This window comes from Stegostoma tigrinum, chromosome 1 (assembly GCF_030684315.1).
Source record: "Stegostoma tigrinum isolate sSteTig4 chromosome 1, sSteTig4.hap1, whole genome shotgun sequence".
Lineage (NCBI taxonomy): Eukaryota > Metazoa > Chordata > Chondrichthyes > Orectolobiformes > Stegostomatidae > Stegostoma > Stegostoma tigrinum.
In genome coordinates, this window is record NC_081354.1 from 131,895,355 (window position 1) to 131,917,801 (window position 22,447).

The following is a 22,447-nucleotide window of genomic DNA, read 5'->3' on the forward strand; positions in this document are numbered from 1 at the left end:
TGGTTGCCCCAGATGGAATCCCTGGCCATACATGCAGATTCTGTAGTGTACCATTCCCAAAAAAAAATTGTGCTTCATATAGATGTTTATTTCAGGCATTTAGAGATCTAAAGTAATTCTATAGAACTATTTCTTATAAACATAATGGCAACCTCTGTCTTTTTTTTTAAAAAATACTAACAGCCTTTTTGCTTGGAAACAGCAAGGACTGCAGATGCTGCAAGTCGGAGTCAGTAAAATGTGGAGCTGGAAGAGCACAGCAGTTCTGACAGCATCGAGCAGCAGGAAAATCAACATTTCGGGTTGGAACCCTTCATCAGCACTAGGGAGGGGGAGGGAGCCCAGAAATAAATTAGGGAGGGGATGGGGCTGGGTGAAGGTCAGTGGGATGATGAAAGGTGGATGCAGGTAGGGGGTTGTCGAGATTGGTCAATGGAAGGGGTGAGGCGAATAGGTGAGAGGTTGTGTCAGATCAAGGAGGGGGGGGATGAGAGGGAGGGCTGGACAAGGGATTAGGCCAGGGTTGGGGAGATTTTGAAGCTGGTGAATTCCATTTTGAAGCCAACTGGCTTATAAGCTCCCGCGGCAGGGAAGAAGGTGTTGTTCCTGCAGTTCACATGTGGATTCATTGTGACAGTGGAGGAGGCTCAGGATGGACCTGTTGCCAAGGGAGTGGGAGGGGGAGTTGAAATGGCTGGCAACCAGAAGATGGTGTTGGTTGGAACGTACAGAGCGCAGATGCTCTGCAAATCGGTCACCAAGTCTGCGCTTGGTCTCTCTGATATAGACGAGACTACGTCGGGAGCAATGGATGCAATGAGTCACGTGAGAAACTGTCTTGCTTGTATATGCCAAGTACTTGTAATGTTGGTAAATCACCTAGGCTAGCACTAATTGCATCACAATTTTTCAAAACAGGAGTCCACTAACAACAAGGATCACAATTCCATGCAGAGTACAAATACCTAAATTCAACCAGCAAATTTGAAAAACACTATTCCTTTTACTCAATACATAAGATGCTTGCCAGACAGGAAACTGCCAATGTAAAAATTTTCAGTTTTCCTCTAAAGTGGAATTATTGCTCTTTTGAATTATAGGGAATTTTTGATAAAAAGTAACTGAGCACATATACATACAAGGACAGCATAATTCATAAATCTGCCTCACTGGATACAGTACAAAGTACTTTGGGATTTCTGAGATTTCCATCAACTGTGCAATCTGTTAGCAAGCAAACACAGAAACAACGAAGTAGGAACTACCTACTTCCTTAATTTTGATGATTCATTTGTATTTGGAAACTCACCTCAATCTGCACAGGGACTCCATTAAAGATCTCCCGGCTAGGCATCTAATGCTACATCATTGTAATAATGCAGAGCACCTTGTATCTGAAAGACAAAAACAGATAACTTTATGCATGACCCTACAGCAAATGGAATTATCTCTAATGAAGAGTCATCCCTTATCTCTGTCGAGACAATTTGGCATCTTAGCAATTTTTATTTTTAATACAGATTTCCAGTATGAGTGGATATTCTCAACATTCCTTGTGCATAAGTAGCAGCTCAGGATACTTCCAAGTTTTTTGCAATAACGTCTAAAGTCAGACCATAAGATGCTAGAGCAGAACTGGGCCATTTAGACCATCAAGATTATCAGATCATAGCTGATCCACCTTCCTGGCTTATCCCCTTAATTTGGCTATTTCCTTGATCAGCTTTGCATGCACTCAAAAACACACCCTTTCCAGTAAAGAATTGCACAAATTCATTATCCTCAGAAAAGATTTTCTTCATCTCGGTCTTAAATGGGTCTAACAGCAATTCCTGCAGCAGATCTGGTATGAAACAGGACTAGTTTCATTCAACCTTTTATGGAATCATAGCATCCCTACAAGTGTGGAAATAGGATGTCTCGGCAACTTGTGGTCCCTGTACAGATTGCCCCATCCTGTGCAATAACGATGCAAACATCCAATAATTATCTCCCCAAGTTGCTTATCTAGTCATCAAGCTTATGCTGCATGCTCTCGTGAAACTGCTTTTTTGAACTCCTTGTTAAAAATAATACTGACGTTTTAAAAAATAAGTCAGCTTCACAGAACTAAAACCAAAAACCTCTTTAGAATCCAAATGCCTGAACAATAGCAATATATTAAACCTTTATCACAGGTTATTACTATTTGTTCAATGGTGTGTCAGGAGTAACTTCCAGTGGTGGGAGATATCATGGCACCTTATTGAATAGTTGTTGCAGTGCTCAAGCTTGGCAGTCCCCAGTCAATATGTGCTGTCCTGCCAAGACTCACTTGTTTCAATGGGTGGTTAGATTGTAGGGAGTCATCTGTCAACAATTCTTGCTCAGTAAAGGAATCAAGGATTATGGGGGAAAGACAGGAAAATTGATTGAGGAATGTCACATCAGCCATGGTGTTATTGAATGGTGCAGCAGGCTCAAGGGGCAGAATGGCCCAATCCTCCTCCTATTTCTTATGGTCTTATAGGTCACTAATCTTGTGTTTTATTCTTTCATGGGAAACAGGTGCTGCTAGTAATACCAGAATTTGTTGCCCATTCCAAGATGCAAATTGAATCAAATACCCATTCCTTTCAAAGGACAATTAAGAATCAACCATATAGCTGTGGGTCTGAAGTTACACACAGGCTAGATTTCCTCCCATGAAGGGCATTAGTGAAGCAGATGTGTTTTTCTAGCTGTCAATGATAATTTCACAACACTATTTCTAAGGCTTACTTTAACTTCTAGATTTCTTTTGTAACTTAATTTGAATCAGTGAAGCCATTGACCAAGACTACTGTATCTCTGTGGTAACCAGACAAGCTAAGCTCAAAGAAGTTACCAGTTTTTCACAACATAAGCTGAGAATTAAGGGTCTTGAAACCTGGCCTTATCGATAACCCTGTTCAGGTTGATGATATACAATACGCAGCTGTGATTGGCACATAGCTGACAATTCTCAATGCGGACACAGCTGTGTTACTCAAAGTGAACTCCTTAAAGAGAAATGTCAAACACTCTTCTGGCCGGGTAAAACCCAAGAGGCAATACGTGAGCATAGAGTATGTTTTTAACAAAAAGAAGCAGTTTAGTCATGATGATTGAAATTTTCCATAGAAGCCCAGACAGAACTCTTATCCTTCACTTATCAACAAGCACGGGTCCAATTAATCTCATCCTGATCTACAGCCAAAACCTAGCTCCATCTCAGATGCCAAGAATCAATGCTATGCTGCCAGCAATAGAATTACCAGCACCAAGGAACTGTACCTCTTGAGGGTCTTTGATGCAAGAACAGCTATCAATCACAGATTAGCCAACATGAATAGGTCTTCAAGGAATCAACAAGAGGAATTTATGTACAATGTTCAGTTCTAGGTAGATTGAACCAACAAAGGAGAATCATTGGGAAAGCTTGCTCAGGTATGTTATGAGCTGCATCGAGCTAGGCTATGAGAAAAAAAAAGTGAAATGTACAAGGGCAGAACTGGAAAAATACAAAGAACTTACAGAGAATTATAGGAAATTAAATTTTAGATAACTGGGAAGATCAGGTAAGGATGTGAACAAAGGTTGGGAATTTTAAATTTGATGCAGCCACTGTACACTGGTGCTGGACTAAGTGAATTTTGAATATGGTAGATGGGTTGCCAATCAAACAGGCTACTTTGTCCTGATCGTGTCAGGCTTCTTGAGTCGTTGGAGTCACATCTACTCAAGCACATGAAGGATATTTTATCACATTCTTGACTTGTATATCTTACAAAGGACAGATAGACACCGAAGAAGGTGAGATTCTCACAACGAAATCTCTAGCCTCTTCTGTGCTTAATTAAGGAAAACCAGCATGGAATTGTTAAAAGGCAAATTATGTTCAACTAAAAGGTTGTGTTTAAAGCCAACCACCACTAGGTGCAGCACATGGCATGACTGCACAGAATTAGAGCATTGCTATGTCACTACAAAGTGCTTGAACGGCAGCCTCAAAAATGAAACCACTTTGTAAAATCACACAATCAATTTGTGATGCTGGAAACAGAAGTTACGTTGAGATTTTAAAACTATTCAGGAAATTAGAATTCAACTTGCAGTCCTGAAACTAGCAGACAGAATTCAAAATCTCAGCCACTGGACAATTTAGGCCATTGATTTGCTCTATGCTTTTATTGGTGACTCAATGAATGATCAAAGTCTGTGCATGAGAACAGGGTGGCCAATCAGGAGTAGATTCAGAGGACCAGGAAAGCTGACGTTTCGGGCCTAGACATACTCCATGCTGATGTGTTGCCTCTTGGGTCTAGGCCCGAAACGTCAGCTTTCCTGCTTGGCCTGCTATCCAGCCCTACACCTTGTTGTTCTCCAGCATCTGCAGTTCCTACTATCTCAGGAGCAAGTTCAGGTTAGTATGTTCTCAGGTTTTTGAATGACTAAGTGAAAATCACTGCTCCATGAAAAGGACTCAGCAACAAAGCAGGGATTATTATGTAGGGCAAACTTTGGTCAAAATCTTAGAATTCCCTACAGGAATTCCTTCCAGCAGTTCAAGAAAGCATCTCAAGGACAACTCAGGACAGGCAATAAATGCTGGCCAGACTGTGATGCCCACATTCTACAAATAAATAAAAGAAAAATTCCATTTCCATTCTAATGGGCTAATCATTGAAGTGAAAGAAAACAACTACCTCCACTTACAGATACTGTTAGTGGAGGATGACACACCTGCACACTACTGTTCCCTCCAAACCTTGGGAGATCTTCCAATACTCATTCAATGTGCTTTGTAAAATTTATGAAGCATATCGAAAATCTTGGGCACAGAATGAGACAACTGCCCCAAAAATATCAATCCAGTCTACCCAAAGTAGCCATAGATATAAAACAAAGAACTGTGGATGCTGGTAGTCTGAAACAAAAGCAGAAATTGCCAGAGAAACTCAGCAAGTCTGGCAGCATCTTTGGAGAGAAAGCAGAGTTAATGTTTCAAGTCCACTAACCCTTCTTCAGAACTGCAAGGACGGAGAAGATTAACAGAAGAATGCAATTCTAATGGAGATGTAAGAACAGAGACCTAGATTGTATGAATTATTGAAGATGGTTAAAAAAGCATACAGGATGCTGGATTTTATACATAAGGGCACAGGCCACAAAAGTAAAGAAGTAATGATGCATATTTTTAAAACACTATCTTAACATGTTAGAAATTGGGGTCTCTTAAAATAATGTTCTCTTTGTATTCAGTACTTAGCATCTGCTGCATAGCAAGAAACTTCATTTTAATTCTGTTACAGAATTAACCTTCCATACACATTTACAGAAGATTTATCAGGCAACACGCTATTTGACCCCATATGAAGCATTTTGGAAAATACATTTTTGTTCTTAGAAGAAATGAAAACTAATGCTCAAATAGAGGCAGACAAGGGTAAATCATCCTGGCACCATGAACAGCTGCCCATGATCACTGGCTGAGAGAGCTTAGACAGGTGATCGAGGCAGCATAGATTACAGCCCCAAAAATATCAGCGGTGTGGGGTATCGTAGACATCGAGGCTTTATTTTGAGATTGTAATTAAATGTGTTGAATAATTCTCAAGTAAACTGACAGCTTGAGCAGCACCAGGGTGACTACTACTTCCGCACAACATGAGGGACCCAGGTTCGATTCCAGCTGTCTTTGTGGAGGCTGCACTTACCCGTGACTGTGTGGGTTTCCTCCAGGCGCTCCAATTTACCCCCACAGTCCAAAGATGTGCAGGTTAGATGGATTGGCCACGCTAAATTTCCCATAGTGTCCATAGATGTGCAGGTTAGGTGGGTTAAATATAGTAAATGTGGGGTTACGGGGGTAGGGTGGGATGTTCTTCAGAGGGTCTATGCAGACTTAATAGGCCAAATGGCCTCTGCCTGCACATTAGGGATTCTATATGATTTAGAGATAGCAGTTTATGAGAAAGTTTGATTCTGAAAACCAGGGCAGCTGAAGCAAAAAATATATTAGAAGTGGTAGATGTTTGTGATGTGGATTACAAGTCTATTCTTTATAGACTTTCAATGAAGGCTCAGAAGGGTAAGATCAAACTTTTTTAAAAAAGTCTGGAAAAAGGTGACCTACTCAACCAAATGTGCACCTTGCAGCTAAATGAAAATACAAGGAGTCCAAGGAACAGGTTCAAAGTGGAAGTGGCAGCTTACATACTCAATTAAGGCAGGAGGGAGAAACATGCAAACAAAGCACACTATTAAAAAGAAACAAAAAAAATTCAAACATGATACAGAGTTACATGCAGAGAATGCATGATTGCAGGATAAGGTAAAGGATGAGTAAATCAGAGAATTAATTCAGAAAAAAAACTTTGCTTCCCCTGAAGCAGACCACATTCCATATATAGACAAAGTAAACAATCTCCAGAAAGAAATTAGCTAAGCAATTATTTCTGCATTCTCAGCCAGTAGAATAAAGTGACCATGCTGAGATAGCAAGTACAAGAAATGGTTTCCTTGGTGATTTCAGGCATCGCTGGGACAATGTAGTTGAGAGCAATCCTTCCTCTCTTGTATGGTGAACCAAAACTGGTTTGTATGATCACAAAAGCCATGGTTAAAAACTAAGCAAGAGGGAAGCAAAGAATGGCCACCGGGTAAAGTTAAAGAGGAGTTCACAAATGCATACAGACCCGTCACCAGCCCAGGCTAGGACCATGAGGGAAGAATTACAATAAATTTTTGACTTTATCTATCATCACGTGTACCGGAGTAAAGGAGTACTGTGCAAGCGTACAGGCTCGCCATTCTCTGGTGTCATTTTAGAATATAATAGTTAGAACTAAAAACAAGAAACAGAAGTTAAAGAAACACAATTGAAAGAAAGAAAAAATGTCCAGGTCATCCTTACTGCTGCTGCTGCTGCGAGTCTTGAGCCAGGCTCATCCATGCTGCCCACGCTGGACCCACCAACATTGCCAACGCCACGACCTCAAATTCTGCGCCTCACCGCCACCTGCAAAGGACCCACTAACTTTGAATTCGCCATGCTTCGATGCCATTACTCACCCCTGGGCCCAACTCGCAGACGCCAACATCTTGGAATCAATTGCAATATCAGACTACACAACCTTCCTGAATGTCCCAAAACTTGCTGCTGTCGCCGATGTCACCAGTTTCACCGCTGCCAAACTCCCAGAGGGATAAGGTGAGAGAACTATAAAGAGCAAAGTAGAAAGAAAACAAAAGCAGAAATGGACAGAAGAAAGCAGTAGATGAGCAGAAGCCCAAACACCGCTACTCCACGTCTGTCATCTTGACATAGATATGGGAGTAGACATGAGTGACAATATTCTTCTCCTCAGACCAAAGTGTTTAGAACTTCACATCTGGATCTAGAGTGATGCTTTTAAATGATCCCCCACCTAACTGCTCCCTATATATTAGAAGAACTGAATAGGGATATTATGGCAGAAGACCTGCTTAAGGAATTAGAGTAGTACGCACTGGAGGAAGCAAACCTTGCTTTTCACCAAATATTAATTTTTACAAATATCAAACTAAAACCCTACTAAAAGTCCCAGTGTGTTTGCAAAGAGGCTTCAATGCTGCTACCAAAAGACCCGGTCAGCGGAAAGGGAGGAACCCAGACGGTTGCGGGGAGAAGGGCAGTGAATCCTGTGACTTCTCAAGTTTCAAATGCTTCTCTCTGAAAGTTATTGTGCATTTGGTGTACATGCGATGGGTTGATTGGTGTGCTAACATAGCATGAGGACTGGTGTGTAATAACCTTTGCAGCAGTTCCGGAAATGCTAACCTACCAGATGTTAAGAGCTCCTTGCCCAACCAGAAGTCTGGATCACCTAACAACCTTGCACAAATAAGGGGTATAAAATTTCGTACTTCCACTGTAATCACCTGAGTCCTTACACTCATGGCTGCCATTGTAAACAGGTTTTTGAACAGCCTGACAAGGAGAACAAGTTCTCCATTCTACCTCCTTTACACGAGTTCCACCCAGTCAAACTGTGTTCAGAGAGAATAGAGGTAGCAATAAAGCCCGTGAGGATCAGACAGGGAACTTGGCAGGTTGTCAGTAGTGACCCAAACCTTAGGCTGTTATAACTCTTGTAGGCCTCCCAGGTGGAAACGGTGCCTTCTCTGCTATACAATGGCTGTGGAAGACCAATACTTTGTCTTGTTGATAGGGGAGTATTTCAGAATTAATGTTAGCCGATTACCCTGCGACCACAATCCAGGACCCCTGCCCCGACTCCTCAAAACTCACCCAAAAACAAGATGCTGTTCATAAGCCTCAAAGATTTAAAATTGCTTTGAGGAAAATGTTAAAAAGCTTAGATTGGTGTTCGAAAATATGATGAACACCTATTTAAAATGCGCATTTATAAGTTTCATGAAAAAAAAAATGTTTGACGTGTTCCCAAAAAATATAATTAAGCTAAGGTTTTGCAGACATTCAATTTGAACACTCCATTTGTTCCGGTTTTCAAGAGAAAGAAACTGTAAAGTGATCTGAGCAAAAGAAATGCCAAAATGAAGAGCAACATGACATCATTTGGTGAATGTTACATCTCGATCTTCCTCAGAACAGCACAGAAAGTTAGCTCTTTCTCATGAGTTGTAAGATTTTAAAAACTGTCTCTTTATATATCCTTAGATCTGTAATTTTTGTACAGGACTAAATTTTGGACACTCCCAAATTGATAGATATCTTTGGACATTATTATCCCATTGAGCTTCTTCCAGAGCCACAAAAACCACTTAGGAACACAGAGAGACACTCCAAGAGTCTAATGGATTTGGGAATTTACCTAGGAATATCAAATGCAAAAGGTTTTCAGAGACTGTGCCTTGGCCAGTCTGGCCATCTGTTATCTAGTTGTAGCTCCAATACAAAAGCATAATTTAAAGCCATCAAACATGAACATAACTATTTCTGAATAATGCTTCAGTTGATGCATTACTGCTGGGACTGAACTATAGTCAGGGGCACTGACAATAACTGGTATATTAGGTTGAGTTTTGTAAATTAAATGGCAGTGCAGTTCAGCAGCCTTAAACTTGAAAATGCTGTATTCCTTTGAAAAAGGAGCAGTGTGAGCCAGGAAACAGTGGGCTGCACGGAATGAAAAGAATTTAAAAGCAAAGCTGTTTTGGGCCCTTTTCATAATAATAACTTTAAACAGGCTGCATAAATTTTGTTACTTCACAGAAGCAACCAATTAATGTTAACTGAAGTACTCGAGTTGTCTCAGTCTTATTTTGTCATACTGATTATCCGACATTCAGTACTACAAGGACAGACTCCCCCGCCAACATAGGGAAGATTATCACTCTGTACAGTCACTGTCTGTGTCAACAACTGAAGACAGTGGCAATCTTCCCAACCGGTCGACTCAGTTCTTTAGTGACTGACTTCATCCTGTTGTTAGCAACTGAATGAAGCTGAACCAGACCGCCTGCAATCATGGCTGCTCATTTAACCCTATAATGAGTTTCAAACCAGTTAGTAACTTTGCAAACGGCACTAAAATTAGTTGCATTGTACACAGCGAAGAAGGTTTTCTAAGATTACATGGGGATCTTGATCAAATGGGTCAATGGGCTGAAAAATGACAGGGGGAGTTCAATCTGGATAAATGCATTTTGGTACAACAAACAAGGGTAGGGCTTGTACAATTAATGGTTGGGCCTTGGATACGCTAATAGAACAAAGGGACCTAGGGGTGCAAGTACATAATTCTTTGAAGTTTGCGTCACATTTAGAGAGGGTGGTTAAAAAGGCATTTTGCACACTTACCTTCATTGCTGAGTACAGGAGTTGGGACCTCATGTTGAGGCTTCACAGGACATCAGTGAGACCTTTTCTGGAATACTGTGTCAAATTCTGGTCTCCCAGAACAGGAAGAATATTATTCAGCTGGTCAGGGTTCAGAAGAGATTTACCAGGATGTTGCTGGGTACGGAAGGTGTGTGTTATTAAGAAAGGCTGCTTAGGCTGGGACATTTTTCACTGGAGAGATGAGGTTGCAAGGTGACCTGATTAAAGTTTATAAGACAAGGTATAGACAGAGTTAATGATAGTTATGTTTTCCCTAGGAAGGGGGAATATCAAACAAGGGGGCACATTTTTAAGTTGAGACAGGAGTGATTTAAATAAGATACAAGTGACAGATTTTTTTTGATAGAGAGTGTGGAATGAAATTCCTGAGGAAGTGGTGGATACAGGTACAATTATGACATTTAAAATACATTTGGATATGTACATGAATAAGAAGGATATGGGCCAGGAGCAGACAGGTGGGACTAATTTAGTTTGGGACTACATTCAACATGTTCTGGTAGGAATGAAGGGTCTATTTCCATGCTGTATGATTCTATGACCATGCTTGTCAGCTTCCAACTTTGTAACATTGTCCAAATATGGCCTTGATTCAATTTCAGCTGACCGACTTTAAGCCTCTCATTCGTTGTTTCCTTATTTCAATATCTATTCCAATGCTTTCCTGGCTAGTTTCCAATTTTCTTTCATAAATTGCTTGAGATCATCCAACATTCTACTGCCAATGTTCTAAATCAAGAAATGGTCTGGTTCATCCATCTTACTGATGTACTCTAGCTCCCCATTAGGGAACAAATTCACTTTAACATTTTAAATCCCCAACTTGTCTAGTGAGAAAAAAAGCTAGCTCTTCAAAGCTATTATGTCTACATGAGGAGTTTGCAGTATAAGTCCAATGCTCATCCCTCTGAAACCATCATTGAGCCTTTATAGAACAAAGAAAATTACAGCACGGGAATGGGCCCTTTGGTCCTCTGTGCCTGCGCCAACATGCTGCCCATCACAACTAAAACCCCCTACCCTCCCTGTTTGTATATTTGTCAAGACATCCTTTAAACATTGCTATAGTATCTGCTTCCACTACCTCCCCTGGCAGCGAGTTTCAGGCACCCACCACCCTCTATGTAAAAAAAAACTTGCCTCATACATCACCTTTAAACCTTGCACACCGCACCTTAAACCCATGGCCCCTGGTAACTGACTCTTTAACCCTGGGAAAAAGCTTCTGACTGTCCACGCCCTTCATAATCTTGTAGGCCTCTATTAGGTCACCCCTCAACCTCCATTGCTTTAGTGAGAACAACTCAAGTTTCTCCAAACTCTCCTCCGTAGCTAATGCCCTCCATACCAGGCAACAGCCTGGTAAATCTTTTCTGTGCCCTCTCCAAAGCCAGCACATCCTTCTGGTAGTGTGGTGACCAGAATTGAACACAATATTCCAAATAGAGCCTAATAAGATCCTATAAAGCTGCAACATTACTGACCAATTTTTAAACTCAAAGCCCTGGCTAATAACAGCAGGCATGCCGTATGCTTTGTTGACTACATTTTCCACCTGCGTGACCTATGTACCTGTACACCCAGACCCCTCTGTCTATCAGTACTCTTAGGGCTCTGCCATTTACTGTATATTTTTCAGCTTGATTAGACTTTCCAAAATGCATTACCTCACATTTTTCTGGATTAAAATCCATCTGCCATCTCTTTGCAGAAGTCACCAACCAATCTATATCCAGCTGTATCCTTTGACTGTTTTCATCACCATCCGCAATTCCAGCGACCTTTGTGTCATCAGCAAACTTACTAATGAGACCAGTTACATTTTCCTCCAAATTATAATGCTGAATTATGTGAAGTAACCAGAATAGGAATAAACCTAAGTCTTTTACAACAGTACTATGCCTCCTACAAATCAAACTGTCAATTGTCTCGAGACCAGAAATGGTTCCAAGTTTTAAGAGTGCATCAAGGAATATGTAGGTCCACATTTTGGGCTCAGGCCAGGGAAAGGCCAGAAACACTACAGAAAGTCATCCTAATTTTCAAATCTGGCTAGATGAGTCCCCCCGTTTACTCAGGTCATGAAAACATGGACGGTGCCCAAAGGCCTCAGCGCCATCAATTAGGGCAGAGGAATCACTGGGTTTTCAAGGTGTGCTGCAAATGGGCATAAGTCTGTAGTGCTGCTTGTATTCACCTGCAACAAGCATGACTGGCATTGTGCATATATTTAGGTCCTTTGAGTATTTTCATTTCTCTTCCTCATTCAATAAACTACTTTTTAATGAGTTTTCTAAGGCCAAAGACATCAGAACTAATATTGGCATAAGTAGCAACAGTTTTACAATTTATTAAGTTAATGTTTCAGAATTTCAGAATACCAAACGGCCTGGACAAAATTGATGTTGGGAAGATGTTTCCAATGGTAGGACAGTCTAGGACCCGAAAGCACAGCCTTAGAATAAAGGTAAGACCTTTTAGAATGGAGATAAGGAGAAACTTCTTCAGTCAGAGTAGTGAATCTATGGAATTCACTGCCACAGAAGGCTGTGGAGGCCAAGTCATTGAGTACATTTAAGACTGAGCTAGATTGACTCTTCGTTATCTAGGGATCAAGGGTTTGGGGGAGAAAGTAGGAGAATGAGGTTGAGAAACTTATCAGCCATGAGTGAATGGCAGAGCAGACTAGATGGGCCAAATGGCCTAATTTCTGCTTCTATGTCTTATGTCCTTAATGTCAAGATTTTTAGTGACATTCATCGATTGAACAGATGATCTACAGTGGATGCCTCATCTCACAACTACAAGTCAGAGTAAAATAAACTTAAATGAATTGTATTCAAATACTAGATGAGTTACTGCAATGATTATGAGAAGTGCTGAACCTTTACTTAAGATTAATTTCTGTGTTGCCACTTTATTACCTTTACTGATTGTATTAAAACACTATTGCTTGTGTTTGAAAGCTACAAAAATAGAGCTTTTAAAAAAATCAACCTTTTAATTCCAAAAAAAGTCACTAAATTTAAAAAAAGTAGCAATACAAAGAAAAATATGACAAACAAATAAAAGGAAAACAGGAACGTATTGGAAAGGCACAAATCACTCAACATCTGCAAAGCACAAATACAGGTTCCAGGAGTACAGCTACTGATTATTGATACTAATTTATGCATCAAAAAAACAGCAATTGCTTGAGAAACACTACAGGTTTGGGTGTGTTTGGATGCATTTGTGGAGAGAAATGGAGATAACATTTCAAGACTAGTGACCCTGACTTCTAAAGTAGGGTCACTGGACTTGAAACATGAACTCTGATGTTGCTAAGTTTTGCCAGCAATTTCTGTTTTTATTTGTTTCAGATCTCAAACATCCAGAGTTTTTGGTTTTGTTCTAGCTTGTGTACTTTCTCCCAAGGCATCAAGGAGTTCCAGCAAAACTAGAGTCAATGGAAATCAGGAGGGAAATTATCCACTTGTTGGAGTCATAACTAGGACAAGTGAAACAGTCTTGGCTGTTTGAGGTCAATTATTACAGTCCCAGACATCAAAACAGGAGTTTTAGAGCTAGTGCCACAGGCCCAAACATCTTCAGCTACTTCCCTCCATCGAAGTAGGATATTCACTGCTCATGACACTACACAGTACCATTCTCGACTACATAGGTGCACTACCATTCCATTCTACAAACAGCATTCAAACTTGGATTGATAAATGGCAAGTGGCATTCATACCACAACAATGTAAGTCAATGACCATCTCCCATGAGTGATAATCTAATCATTTCCTGTCCTGGACTATTATGTATAGATGAGGAGTTTGCAGGTGTAAATCCAACGGTCATCCCTCGAAAAGCGTCATCACAACTTTATAATGATATGTTATGTGAAGGGACCAAAAAAGGACTATTTTCGGAACAGCTTAAATCTTTCACAATAACATTATGACTCCTCCAAATCAAACAGTTTGATCGCTTTTCGATCGTGCACGCTGACCTGAGTGAGCTACATAAATATGGGAATTTAACGCGCAGGCTTGAAACTTCCTTGCTCCCACCCCCACCCCAGTTGAAACCATTTGTAAATTCACTTTAATACAAGGTTGGTTTTAGTTTAGAAGCTCGATTCCGAGTCCATTCTGAAACTTTATTACGGGATAGCAGCGCGGCCCCAGGTACAGAGCAAACAGAAACAGGAAATTGATGGAATAACCCGCAGCAATATGAGCAGAAAGTCAAGCATGTGTTTTTGTTTAACAGTCACTCCGACAAATTCTATCTGATCAATTCTTCTTGTTGCCCACACCACCCCGAGAATGAAACGTGAGACCACTGTGCAATGATGACTAGTGTCCATCAACTTCACAACGTACCGAGTTCCCCGCCTAAATAATATAAACAAATTCAAAACATAGCGGGCGGGACTGAGCCCGATCCCCAGCTCCGTGCCGAAGGTGGCCGTCAGCTCGAACAAACGAGCGGAAACAGCCCGAAGTCGGAGACTATCGCAAGCGGGGAAGAGGTAACAGGGACTTTCGCCCCCCGAGCCGAGCCGAGCCACGCCACAGGCCCAGGCCCCGGACCGCACTCACCAGCCTGTCGGCCGCCGCCGCCGCCGTCTCCCTGGTGACACGAGCCCGACCAGACGTCACAGTATCTCCGCCGCCGATCACCAATCACAGCCCGACATCAGATCCGGGACATAACCCCATTCATTTCCCACACCCAGGACAGCCAGCGCTTGGCAGACAGGAGCAGAGGTCGTTCGTGGCTCAGTAGAAAAAAATCCAGTCAGGAGCTGAGACTTCTGAGAGAGGCATAAACCACCCATGACTAACCAAGGATGTTAAGGAGCGTATTCACAAGCTAAATGCCAAAGCATGCAAAAGGAGGGCGAAGACAGTGATAGCCCTGAAGACTGGGATAAATTCTGAATTCAAAACAAAAGAACTAAAATCTGTATCAGAGATAATGGAAACTGCAGATGCTGGAGAATCCAAGATAACAAAGTGTGAAGCTGGATGAACACAGCAGGCCAAACAGCATCTTAGGAGCACAAAAGCTGACGTTTCGGGCCTAGACCCTTCATCAGAGAGGGGGATGGGGTGAGGGAACAAATAAATAGGGAGAGATGGGGAGGCGGACCGAAGATGGAGAGAAAAGAAGATAGGTGGAGAGGAGAGTATAGGTGGGGAGGTAGGGAGGGGATAGGTCAGTCCAGGGAAGACTGACAGGTCAAGGAGGTGGGATGAGGTTAGTAGGTAGGAAATGGAGGTGCGGCTTGGGGTGGGAGGAAGGGATGGGTGAGAGGAAGAACAGTTAGGGAGGCAGAGACAGACTGGGCTGGTTTTGGGATGCAGTGGGGGAAGGGGAGATTTTGAAGCTCGAGAAGTCCACATTGATACCATTGGGCTGCAGGGTTCCCAAGCGGAATATGAGTTGCTGTTCCTGCAACCTTCGGGTGGCATCATTGTGGCACTGCAGGAGGCCCATGATGGACATGTCATCTAAAGAATGGGAGGGGGAGTGGAAATGGTTTGCGACTGGGAGGTGCAGTTGTTTATTGTGAACCAAGCGGAGGTGTTCTGCAAAGCGGTCTCCAAGCCTCCGCTTGGTTTCCCCAATGTAGAGGAAGCCACACCGGGTACAGTGGATGCAGTATACCACATTGGCAGATGTGCAGGTGAACCTCTGCTTAATATGGAAAGTCATCTTGGGGCCTGGGATGGGGGTGAGGGAGGAGGCGTGGGGGCAAGTGTAGCACTTGCTGTGGTTGCAGGGGAAGGTGCCGGGTGTGGTGGGGTTGGAGGGGTGTGTGGAGTGAACAAGGGAGTTATGGAGAGAGTAGTCTCTCCGGAAAGCAGACAGGGGTGGGGATGGAAAAATGTCTTGGGTGGTGGGGTCGGATTGTAAATGGCGGAAGTGTCGGAGGATGATGCGTTGTATCCGGAGGTTGGTTGGGTGGTGTGTGAGAACGAGGGGGATCCTCTTAGGGCGGTTGTGGCGGGGGCGGGGTGTGAGGGATGTGTCGTGGGAAATGCGGGAGACGTGGTCAAGGGCGTTCTCAACCACTGTGGGGGGAATGTTGCGGTCCTTGAAGAACTTGGACATCTGGGATGTGCAGGAGTGAAATGCCTCATCCTGGGAGCATATGCGGCGGAGGTGGAGGAATTGGGAATAGGGGATGGAATTTTTGCAGGAGGGTGGGTGGGAGGAGGTGTATTCTAGGTAGCTGTGGGAGTCGGTGGGCTTGAAATGGACATCATTTTCTAGCTGGTTACCTGAGATGGCGACTGAGAGGTCCAGGAAGGTGAGGGATGTGCTGGAGATGGCCCAGGTGAATTTGAGGTTGGGGTGGAAGGTGTTGGTGAACTGGATGAACTGTTCGAGCTCCTCTGGGGAGCAAGAGGCAGCGCCGATACAGTCATCAATGTAACAGAGGAAGAGGTGAGGTTTGGGGCCTGTATAGGTGCGGAAGAGGGACTGTTCCACGTAACCTACAAAGAGGCAGGCATAGCTTGGGCCCATGTGGGTGCCCATGGCCACCCCTTTCGTCTGTAGGAACTGGGAGGAATTGAAAGAGAATTTGTTGAGGGTGAGGATGAGTTCGGCTAGGCGGATGAGCGTGTCGGTGAAGGGGGACTGGTCGGGCCTGCGGGACAGGAAGAAGCGGAGGGCCTTGAAGCCATCTGCATACGGAATACAGGTGTATAGGGACTGGATGTCCATGGTGAAAATGAAGTGTTGGGGGCCAGGGAATTGGAGGTTCTGGAGGAGGTGGAGGGCATGGGTGGTGTCACGGAAGTAGGTAGGGAGCTCCTGGACCAAAGAGGAGAAAATGGAGTCCAGATAGGTGGAGATGAGTTCGGTGGGGCAGGAACAGGCTGAGACAATGGGTCGACCAGGACAGTCAGGTTTGTGGATTTTGGGAAGGAGATAGAAACGGGCCGTGTGGGGTTGGGGAATACTAAGGTTGGAGGCTGTGGGTGGGAGGTCCCCTGACGTGATGTGGTCATGGATGGTATTGGAGATGATGGTTTGGTGCTCAGGGGTGGGGTCATGAACAAGGGGGCGGTAGGAGGAGGTGTTAGAGAGTTGGCGTTTGGCCTTGGCGATGTAGAGGTCAGTGCGCCATACTAACACTGCGCCTCCCTTATCTGCAGATTTGATGGTGAGTTGGGGTTGGAGCGGAGGGCTGCCCGTTCTGCAGGGGAGAGATTGGAGTGGGTGAGAGGGGTGGAGAGGTTTAGGCGGTTAATGTTTCGATGGCAGTTGGAGATGAAGAGGTCGAGGGAGGGTAGGAGGCTTGGGGGTGGTGTCCAGGAGGAGGACTTGTGTTGGGGGCGGGTGAAGGGGTCAGTGGAGGGACGGTTAGGCTCCCGGTTGAAGAAATAAGCGTGGAGGCGAAGGCGGCGGAAAAACTGCTCGATGTCCAAACGTGACTGGTATTCGTTGATGTGTGGTTGTAGGGGGACAAAGGTGAGCCCCTTGCTTAGGACTGACCATTTGTCCTCAGTCAGTGGGAGGTCTGGGGGGGATGGTGAAGATGCGGCAGGGCTCAGTGTGGCTGTCTTCTCTGCTGTCTTCGCTGTGAAGGTTGTGGGCGGCGCGATGAGGCTGTGGGCAGGGTTCCGTCGGCATCGGACTAAAATCTGGGTTGGCATGGTGGTTAGCAATGCTGTCTCACAGTGCCGGGGGGGGCCAGGTTGGATTCTGCCCTCGGGTGACTGTGTGTCGAGTTTGCACATTGTGTGGGTTTCAGGGATACGGGGTTCGGAATAGGGTGCTGCGTCTGGTTCGGATGCTCGTCAGAGGGTTGGTAGAGACTCAATGGGCCAAGTGGCCTGCAACTACACTGTAGGGATTCTGTGAAAAACATAATAAAGAGAGAGAAAACAAACTATAAAGCACACAGGCAAAGAATATAAAATTGACATTCTGAGCTCCTTAAAAAGTAAGCATGACCTTGAAGTGAATACAAGCCTCTTAGAAAATTGATCTAGTACAAGTGATAGCTGATGAGTTAAACAGATATTTTGCATCAGTCTTTATGATGGAAGATACACATCCCACTCATACTAACTAAAACTAACATTAATGCTGCCATACTCGGGACAAATTAATTACCATCACCATCACGAGAGAAGTAGTATTTGAGAAACTAATGGGGCTAAAGGACAATAAGGCCCCTGGCCCTTCCTGATGGTTTGCATCCGAGGATCCTAAAAGAGATAGCTACTGAGAGATTGGGTGTGTTGGTATACTTTTCCAAAATCAAAGGATTTTTAGAAAATTATCAGAGGAGTGGAAAACTTCTAATGTGACATCCCTTTTCAAAAAGGCAGGGAAGCAAAAAGCATATAACTGTGGGGTGATTAGCTTAAATCTATTGTTGGAATCAATTGCGGGAGTAATTTAGAAAATCATAATCTAATCAAGTAGGGTCAGCATGGTTTCATGAATGGGAAATTGTGTCTGACTAATTTATTTTATGTTTTTGAAGAAATCTCAACCAGAATGGATAGACGTGTTGTATTTGGACTTTCAGAAGGCATTGGACAAGCTACTTCATGAAAGCCTAAGTCATAAGAGCCCACAGCGTTGGATGTAGTCTACTAGCATGGAAAAGGAATTGACTAATAGGCAGGAAACAGCATGTGGGGATAAGGGGCCCTTTTTCGAAAATAGCTGGAAAAGCAGGTTGTGGGAGGGATACGGTTTACGGAGATATTGATAGGTTAAGTAAGTGGGCAATAAGTTTACAAACAGGGTATAATGTTGCTCATTTAGCCTGGGAGAACAAAGCAACATCAGATCAAAGATGAACACACCCCCTCCCATCACCTGATCTGGGGCATCCTTTCCCAACCCACAGACAACTAGGCATTTTCCAGCAAGTTCTGGAACTCAAGCTAAGGTATGGAAAGGTGGTACAAGTAGCATCAACTGAAGCATTTGAGAGGGCATTGAATGATTATTCCATGTAATCCTGCACATTGTTTCTATTGAATATAGCAAGAAATTGGCACTGAGTTAAAATGCTAAGAGATCCAAAGCACATTGAATGGGCTGACCGGCCTCCCGCACCCTAACACTGTGATTCTTTCTCCCTCTCTTAGTTGAGCAACATCCCATATCCAATTGATGCTGCCTTTTCATTATCCAACAGTTCTGGAAAAGCAGGAATTTACTTCAACTAAATAATGAGCCAAATGAAACCACTGAGTAGCATTTTACCACCTCAGTTCTTGCCAGAATAGCAATCACATTTTCTGGTTTGGAACCTGCGTCTAAAATGATGTATGGAAGTTGCCTTTTCAGTACAAAACAAATATCCCAACTCCCTGACCTCTAAAGGAAGTGACCAACTAAGGATGAAATTAAGGTACTAATTAAAAGAAACTAAGGAAAATAATCAAATATTGTGTATAATATTTTTAAGTACCAGAAACAAGTGTGGACATTTGACATCTGACTATCGGAAAATAGTCAAAGACCTACCAGGAGACAAGAAACAAACAAGGAGCAGTAAACCACACCTTTCATAGGGAACAGTTATACATTTGTACAAAAAGTTGTAAAAGGAAACAAAAAAAAATTTTTGTAGATATACATTGAGCAATGAGAGGCTGTTCAAAATCGACAGAAAGACACTGAAGTAGAACATAGAACATTACAGCACAGTACAGGCCCTTCGGCCCTCGATGTTGTGCTGACCTGTCATACCGATCTCAAGCCCATCTAACCTACACTATTCCATGTACGTCCATATGCTTGTCCAGGTCTTAAGAAGAATCTGACACACAGATACAAACATGAATGCGTGCGCACACACACCAGCCATCGTAGAACACAAACAGGTCAAGTTTACCACCAACCTTTCCACTTCAAGGCTAAAACAAAATCTCCCTAAAGGAATTATACTGATGTATGGGCATACTTTTTTTAAAGTGTACTTGACTGATTTACAAAGAACCTTTAGTAGGTTGATGGAGCAGCCTCCTGGCTGCTAAAACGCAGATTGCCAACTTGACTAAACAGCAAGCTACATTGGCCAAGTTAAAACTCTGAAGTCACAAAACTCACACACCAGATACAGTGCAAAACACCAGCTAGATGCTAATAACATTAGCATAATTTGAAAGACAACAGATATTGTGCACAGACATACCCTCATCAACTTATCCACAAAATCAAGGATGACCCAGGCAGAAAGGCACTGTATCCTGCTACACACAAAAATCAAACAGCAGCAAACTATCCAAATGATTGATAATGTTTCAAACTATTAACTATGTCTCCCTGATAACAAAGTGTGAAGCTGGATGAACACAGCAGACCAAGCAGCATCTCAGGAGCACAAAAGCTGATGTTTCGGGCCTAGACTCTTCATCAGTTATCTTGGATTCTCCAGCATCTGCAGTTCCCATTATCTCTGATCACAATTTTAACCTCACTGCGAAGCCTCTTCCAGGGATGCCTAACCTGAAAAAGTCACCCTCCTCCCTCTGATGAAGCGTCTAGGCCCGAAACATCAGCTTTTGTGCTCCTGCGATGCTGCTTGGCCTGCTGTGTTCATCCAGCTTCACACTTTGTTATCTTGGATTCTCCAGCATCTGCAGTTCCCATTATCTCTGATCACAACTATGTCTCCCTTATCAGTCAGAACAATAGAAGATTCCAGAAAACCATCCAAAGAGGTACAAAAACAAGGTTCAGCTGCAGACCAATCTCTCTGGAATCTTCTGGAGGCCTTCCAAGGAGATCAGCATGGCAAGAGACCATTGACAGAGGGAGGGGGAAAGAGAGATAGAAGAGAAAACAGTTTCACAAACCCAGAAACAGAGCAACTGCGTAAATCTGCCAGAGACTCAGGAAATATTGTAAGCTTAAGGGGTCAAATAGGATTAGAGATAGTATGTTTCGTATTAAACTTACTTGTGACAAATTGTAACTTGTTAAGTTGGGACAATTTTGCATTGGTACCAGCTTGTGTTCGTAATGATTTGTTCACTTCAGTATCGTGGGCCACCTGGGCAAATTCTTTCGTAACATTCAGATTGGAGTTGTCTAACTTATTTTAAGGAGGAATTAGACAACAGCGGGCTTAACATTGTCTATAAATTTGAAGTAGAAGAGTATTGTAAAACAACTGTTGACCATCTAATTGCCAAGCGGCATTAAGCAAATATGGCTTTGAATATTTCCATTTCTGTAATAGTTACAGTCCATATATGGTGATTGTCTTTCAGAAGTGTATATTCTGTGATACAGTATTCATTCCTATAATGTAATCTAAAATTGATTCTTACAATAAATAATTATAAGCAAGTATAAAAGATTGCTATTTGATCCTTATGTCCTCACATACCTACATCTAGAAAACAATATCCCAAAATTCTTAAGATACTAAAAGCTGAAAATGGTAAACTTGAAAATTAGTTTGAGCTACAATATGCCTGTAGATGTACTTTACTCTGAGAAAAAGAATGCCGATTTGAAAATTCCTGGAGAGACCACATTTCATTTCAGGGCCCTTTCTTTGGCTGGGAAAGCTGACAGTGTCAATCCCTTTAATTATCTGAACTTTCTTTTTGTGTTGAGGTGTTAAGCTGGCAGTAAGTTTGATTGAGTAGGTCACCCTTGGTATGAGGTAAAAATAATAGAACCATTAACAACTGGGGCCCAGGAATGTGAAACATGAGGTTAATTTTAATTTTTAAAATCCTGAACAGTGTTATTTTCTGATAAGAGGTTCAGAAATTCGTTTCAAATAATACTGTATCCTTTACTCAGGTAAGGCTGTATGATGAACAATGGCCGGAGCATGGTATTGGGCTGATGCACAGTTTAGTGACTCAGCAGACTGTTTCAATGGATAACAAAATGCAGTTTCACATCCTCAACCTGATGAAGTTGTAGCTTTTGCTGATAATACTGGTGGAAGAAATAAAAGTCTGAGATCCAGAAATAGTTTATACTACTGATAATCAGGGAATGCTCAAATCATTTGGCAACAGAATGTTGTCTGATAGCCTTTAAATCAATACATTGCCTTGATGGCAAATATACAGACATAAGACAAATTAGCACATAATTTTCAATGCAATAAAAACCTCATACCTTTATAGAAGGGAAGAGGTTTCTCTCTGCCCCAGAATGGTATAGTTTCCAAGGTTCCACAAGAATTTTTATCACTGTTTCAACTTATTTCAGAGATTACGCTGCTACTATGCATGCTCTTGGGTGTCAGCAAATGCAGCCAAATTCCTACAAGTTTGCAGAATTACTGAGAATTCACATGCTGTTAAAATCATACAGGACAGAAGAGGCCCTTCAGCCCATTGAGTCAGTACTGCCAAAAATATACAACTACCTACATTAGTCCAACTTTCCTGCACTAAGCCTATGGTAAAGGGAAAACAATTACAATCTGTTCAACAACGCATTCTGGCAATGAAAATTAAACATAATATACTTCGAGATTACCTTGGTCTCAACCGAGAAATCAGAACATGAGAGACAGACCATGTAAAAAAATATAAACCACAGCATCCTTGAAATATGTAATGCACAGACAGG

The 22,447-nt window shown here is 42.6% G+C and overlaps 1 protein-coding gene across 2 annotated transcripts in view; it reads right to left on the bottom strand.

Moving 5' to 3' along the window:
* rusc2 (RUN and SH3 domain containing 2) overlaps positions 1–14,527 on the bottom strand; it is a 154,891-nt gene extending 140,364 nt beyond the window's left edge. The window contains exons 1-2 of one of the 2 annotated variants that reach the window (XM_048526907.2): positions 14,458–14,527; positions 1,310–1,394 (exon numbers count right to left, since the gene is read on the bottom strand). The gene's annotated coding sequence lies outside the window, so the exon portion shown is untranslated. Of the gene's footprint in view, positions 1–1,309; positions 1,395–7,074; positions 7,188–14,457 lie in introns of those variants that run through there. The other variant, XM_048526897.2, reaches the window with a different exon arrangement.
* Between the last annotated feature and the right edge of the window lie 7,920 nt (positions 14,528–22,447).